Source organism: Delphinapterus leucas, chromosome 1 (assembly GCF_059928025.1).
Source record: "Delphinapterus leucas isolate spDelLeu-1000000601 "Yukka" chromosome 1, BTC_Dleu_Yukka2, whole genome shotgun sequence".
In the NCBI taxonomy this organism is placed as follows: Eukaryota; Metazoa; Chordata; class Mammalia; order Artiodactyla; family Monodontidae; genus Delphinapterus; species Delphinapterus leucas.
The window spans coordinates 162,724,754-162,730,753 of NC_143129.1; positions in this window are offsets into that span (position 1 = coordinate 162,724,754).

The following is a 6,000-nucleotide window of genomic DNA, read 5'->3' on the forward strand; positions in this document are numbered from 1 at the left end:
CTGCTGCAACGAAGTACCACAGACCAGGCGGTGTAAACAACAGAAATTTGTTCTGTTGTCCTCCCACAGTTCTGGAGGCCAGAAGTCCAAGATCAAGGTGCCAGCAGGGTTGGTTTCCTCTGAGGCCTCTCTCCTTGACTTGCAGAGACCATGCTCTTGCTGCCTCTTCACAAGCTTGTCCCTCTGGGCACCTGAGCCCCTGGTGTCTGTGTCCAAATCTCCTTTTATAAAGACACTGATCAGATCGGATTAGGGCCCACTAATGGCCTCATTTTCGCTTAATCACTTTGCTTAAGCCTGGTCTCTGGAATAGTCACATTCTGAGGTGCTGGGGCGAGGAGTCAGGTCTTCAATGTATGAATCTGGGGGGGGGACACAGTTCAGCCCATAATAGGAGGATAGACAGGGTGGCATCATGGAAGGGGCTGCCTCTGGGGGAATCTCCAAGGAGAGGACGGCAGTGGCCAGAGCCTTGGATACGGGTTCCCAGCCTCCTGAGGCAGGAGCTCACTGGTCCCTGGTTGCTGGCCTGGTCCTGGAGTGAGGCTGGTGCCGGCGCCTCTCACCAGAAGCCTCGGGGTGGGAACCCTCGGCTGGAAGGTTCTCTGAGCTGGTTATCCCTGTGGTCTCTGGGGTGAAGGAACAGTCAGTGGCAGGGTGCAGGCACTGGTCCTGTCTTCCCCTTCTTATCAGAGACTGGACGCCCTGCCGCCTCTAGGCAACCATTAGAGTCCGGCCGTGGCCCCAGGCCCTCCCAGAGGGGCCACACTGACTTTGAAGGGGACACAACTCCAGCTGCCTGGGCTTTAGCTGAGCTCTGCAACTTGGGACCCTTCTGCGTAGGGAGGAGTAGAAGCGGCACTGAGCATCCAAGCATCACTTCTGTTATCTGTTTTCTAGAAGATTTACCTGTCTGATTGGTTTGGTTCAGGCTGATATTCTGGAAAAGACTCTTTCCCTTGAGCTATGTGTTTTTTGATAAAAGCTGAGCAGGGTGGGAAAGTGGCTCAGAAGTTTGCTGGGATTTGGAATTGGCCACAGATAACAAATCCAGGAGCCCACCTCCCTGTCACTTTTATGCAGCCCCACTAGGTGGGCTAGAGGTCACTTCAGGGGCCTCTGATGGTGCCTTGCCCCTCCCCAGCCCTCGGTGCCTCCTTCTGGGGTCAGCAGCCCGGGGTCTCATGTGGCCGCGGGTCCCCCAGGGTCCAGGAGCCAGCATTGGAGGCAGGGATGACGGTGCTTTAGGCCAGGCTGCCGGCCGCCTCCTGCCCAGACCACTCCACGAGTCCCACGATTGCGGGTTTCCTGCTTCTTGGAAAAGGGCTGGAAGAGGGCAGCCACCCTCTTTCTGCTGTGGACCTTGTTAGTCACGGAAACCCGAGGCAGAGAAAGCCCAGAAAACTTGAGAAGGAAAACCTACTTGCTCACTGAGCTCCAGTGAACGTGGGGCTGAGTGTTTCATGATACCTCATTTAATCCCTGCAAAACCTAGTTAGTTACAGGTGAGGACACAGACTCAGAGGTTAAGTCACCCTCTAAGTGACTGGTGGAGAAGGCTGTGGAATTAAGCCCTGGGCTGCTGGCTTTGGGTTCTTTTCTACCCCCAGGGAAGCTGGCTGCCACTCCCTTTTACTTTCTTCCCCTGTGACGGGTGGAGGGTGGGAAAGTTGGTGAGGGCTTCCTGCCCTCCTTCCTTCCATCTCCAGAGACCTCTTTGTTCTCCCCGATTCCTGGACACACGGAACCTGGGGGCTCCTACTGGCTGAGCTGCAGCTCTCAGGTCTCCAATGGCTAAGGGCAATGAATAGGTTGTCACTTCTTGACCTCTCCCTGCCTCCCACACCAGCCCCCCTCCCACCCAGCGACCACAATGGCCTGAGGCTGATTCAGTGCCCCGGCATTGAAAGTGGAGAACAATACTCACAGCAGCAGGCCACTGATGGGGTGGGTGCAACCCCCTGCCCTTCTCCAGGGTTGCCTGCCGGGAAGGCAGGGGAGGACTTTCCATGTCTGGAATGTGGGTGGGTGTCCTAGAGAGGGTATGAGAGGAGGGGGCGAATGGTATCCTCCCCTTTCCCCTCTACCTAAACCTATCTCCCCGTGCCAAGCAAGGCTGGGGGTAGTATGGCTCTGCCTCTCATTAGCTGGGTGACCCTGGGCCAGTGACTTAACTTCTCTGTGTGCTTGTCTTTATTAAAAAAATTTTTTTTTATTGAGGTATAGTTGATGTACAATATTATATGTTTCCGGTGTACAACAGAGTGATTCATACTTTTAAAAGTTTACATTCCATTTATAGTTATTATAAAATATTGGCTATCTTCCCTGTGTTGTACAATGTATCTTTGTAGCTTATTTATTTTATACATAGTAGTTTGTACCTCTTAATCCCCTACCTCTATCTCGCCCCTCCCCGCTTCCCTCTCCCCACTGGTAACCACTAGTTTGTGAGTCTCTATGTCTGTGAGTCTGTTTTGTTATATTCATTAGTTTTATTTTTTAGATTCCATATATATGTGATAACATGTAGTATTGGTCTTTGTCTGGCTTATTTCAGTGCTTATCTTTAATATGAGGATTTACTACCTCCGTCACCAGGTAATCGAGGGGAAAGCTCTAAGCATAGTGCTTGACTCCAAGGAAGACACTCAGGACATTAGCCCTGCTCTTACGCCACCTTCCTGCTAGTTGGGAGGTGGTCTTGATCTCTTTGACCAGCTCCTTCTGGGAGGAAAGGTGCTTGGGAAGGTGAAACCTGGGAAAGCCTTTTGCTGAGTCCATCTGGAGCCCAGTGAGGGCAGAGGCCTCCCTGGCTCTTGCTGTGCTTTGCCTTTTTTGACAAGGAGGAAGCTGAAGGAATTGTGATTGTCCGCTCTGGGAAGATAAGGTTGAAGCCGGTGACTTAATAAGCATTTGTAAGCCTATTGAAGGTTATCATTCAGAGTGACCTGTGGACACAGGGAAATGTGTTTATAGTGTACACCCGAGGTACGCAAGTAGCCATGGGAAAGCCTTTCCCAGCAGAAGGCTTGGGATCCTGCAACTGGGCAGGGGTGGGCGGTGGGGGACTGAGAAAGGCTGCAGACCCTTTAAAAATAGGTCCTCTGTTGTGCCTGGGCTGGGGTGGGGTTTGGCCAGGAGTCAGGTGAGACTGTTGGCATCGTTGGGGGAGAGGGTTGAATAGTACCTGGCCTGGGGGTGGACAGGGAAGCCCTGCCTCTGCCCCTGCCCCCAGCTCTGTCTTGCTGTATTTTCGGAGACAGCACAGGAAGTGGGCCTTCACAATGTCAGGATACAGGAAGCTATCGGACTATTGAAGGCCACTTCCTGTGAGCTGGTCATTCACATACATTTGTCACTGGTTATCAGGCCTTTGGGCCCTGCCATTGTCTGGAGGGGCTGCAAAAGCGTGGGGACCGCCAGCAGAGGCTCTTGGACACAGAATGCACTATTGTGCTGAACTGGCAGCTCCCCATGGGGTGGGGAGGAAAGTGGTCGGTGAGAAGGGGACGCCTGCCTCTCATTGTCATCGACTGCACAGTGGGATTGGGGGCTGGGGTCCTCTCCCGCTCCTGGGAGCCTGAACTTGGGAGAAGCGATGGTTGTAGCAGGAACCTGGCTTTAGGTGTGGTGCCAGACAGAGCTGGAAAGGAGTTCAGGCACTTTGTTAGCAGTGGGGAGTTTTCTAGGTCTCTGCCAGGAGCCAGCGTGATTTAAAATGGCCTTGGAATCAGGCAGACCTGGATTTTGAAGTCATACTCTGCCACCATCAACTGTGTGACTTTGGGCAAGTTGCTCCACCGCTCAGTCCTGCTCCTGTAAAACAGGAATAGTCATAGCTACCTCATCGGATGATCATTAGTTGAGTAATTTGTTGAAGCTCTTAGCTTGGTACCTGGCAAGTCTTAGATGTCTAAGAAATGTTATTTCCCTCTCCACCCTCATCTCCTTCCCTTCCAGCTCACTTCTTGACCCTGCTGTCTGGTTCTCCAGTGGGTGAGCAAATCAGCGTGCAGAGGGGATAAATAGTTATTTTAATATCAGCCCAAACAAAACAAGAGCTCTGTCTTCCTTTATGCCAAGAATATCAAGTCAGCTGTTAATTATCTGCACTAATGGAGGCACAGAACAGATAATTTTTCTTTGGCCATGTGCCTTTGGCCTTATGTGTGGATCTGGGTGTGTCCGAGTTCTTGAAATGCACTTCAAGACAAATAATGAAGTTGTTAACAGGGCAGACCTAGCTCAGGAAGAGGCGTGTTAGAGCACCGTCCAGCAGCCCACGGCTTTGCCCTCCCAACCCTGACCCGTCAGTGCCAGGAAGGGACACTTTCTTCCTCAGACACGTGATGAAGTGGAAAACCGTGGACATTGCAGTCTGACACTTGGGTTCAAACCCTGACTGTGGCCCTAACTAACTGTGTGACCCTAGGCAAGTTATTAGACCTGTTTGAGTCTCAGTCTCTTCGTTTGTAAGGTGGAGATAATCATATGGCTTTTGCAGGGTTTCCGTGAGGATGAGATAAGGTAGATACGTCTTTCTTTCTTTTCTTTCTCCTCCTATCTGTCACTCCAGCCCCTACCTTAACAGAGAACCCTTTTGATGGTTCCTGGCACAACGAGATGGTTAAGTGTTTGGACCTCAGAGGGGTTGACTGCCCCACCATATGGACAGAGTGCTCTGTCCAGTATGGTAGGTGCTAGCCACATGTAACTATTAAAAGTAAAATGGGGAATTCCCCGGTGGTACAGTGGTTAGCATTCCGCGTTTTCACTGTGAGGGCCCGGGTTCAGTCCCTGGTCTGGGAACTAAGATCTAATAAGCCGCGCAGTGTAGCCAAAAAAAAAAAAAAAGTGAAATGAACTAAAATAAAAAAATTCGGTTCCTCGCCAGCCACATCTCAAATGTCCAATAGCCACAGGTGACTGGTAGCTACTGTACTGGGCAGAGGAGGCAGAACATATCCGTCATCATCGCAGTGTTCCACTGGACAGCGCTCTGCTGGGGGATGTGCTCTAACCCTGGAATCTGATAAGCAGATAAGGAGGGAAATAAATGAATGGGCAGTGGGAGTGTGGGTAACCCAGAGCTGAGCAGTGGCCCTCTACTACTTGGAGTGTCTGTGGTCTTGGACGCTCTGTGTGGCACTCTTCTGCCATCAGTGGAGTTAATCCACAGCACATTTGGGCCAACACTCAAATGCCAGGGACCTCTGAGACGGGGCTGAGAGCTGCCCAGAGTCAGCCCTGCACTCCAGGCTTGGGTCACCTCCAGGCCTGACAGTGCTCCGTGGCCCCCGTGCATGTACGAATCATGACTGCTTAGGCCTGGGGGAACCATAACTGCCCGGAGACTCTTTACCCCAAAGCTGCTGCTCTGGACTGTCTTCCCCCTTTGTCTCCTGTCCTTGGTGTAGATACCAGAGCCATTCACATGGCTGCTCTGGGCTCTGGAATTAGCTTTGGGCACCCGTGGATCTTAGCCATCTAACCCCAGGTGCACCTTCTCAGTCGATATCATTGATAAGCCCTGCTTTGCTTCCGGATACCCTGTCTAGTCTTGTTGGTGTCCCTCTCCTCTCGCCCTCTATCCCCAGAGGGGCTGGGATGGGTTTCTGTGCTCCCAAGCTGCAGGACTCGGGTCCTGCTCTGAATATACTCATCTCCTGAAGCTCCAGTTCTAAAAGCTGTCTGCTCTGAATACCAAACTGGCCTAAAGACATTGATGTTGGGCTGAATCTTGCCTTTGGAGGAACTCACCCTCCCTGCCCAAGTCCCAGCTTCCTGTCCTTTCCCATCAGCTTGCACCAGCAGTGAAGTCCAGCATGCCTGGCACCCGAGGCCACTGGTGTTGGCCCCCTATGCTTGCCCCCACCTTGGGCAGCTACACAGACAGTCATAGTAGTCAGAGTGCAGGGGAGCTTGGCAGGTGCTAAGGTTAGGAGTGGGTCTGGGATCACACGTGACGCCAAGTTATCCCCAAACTTAGGAGAGATC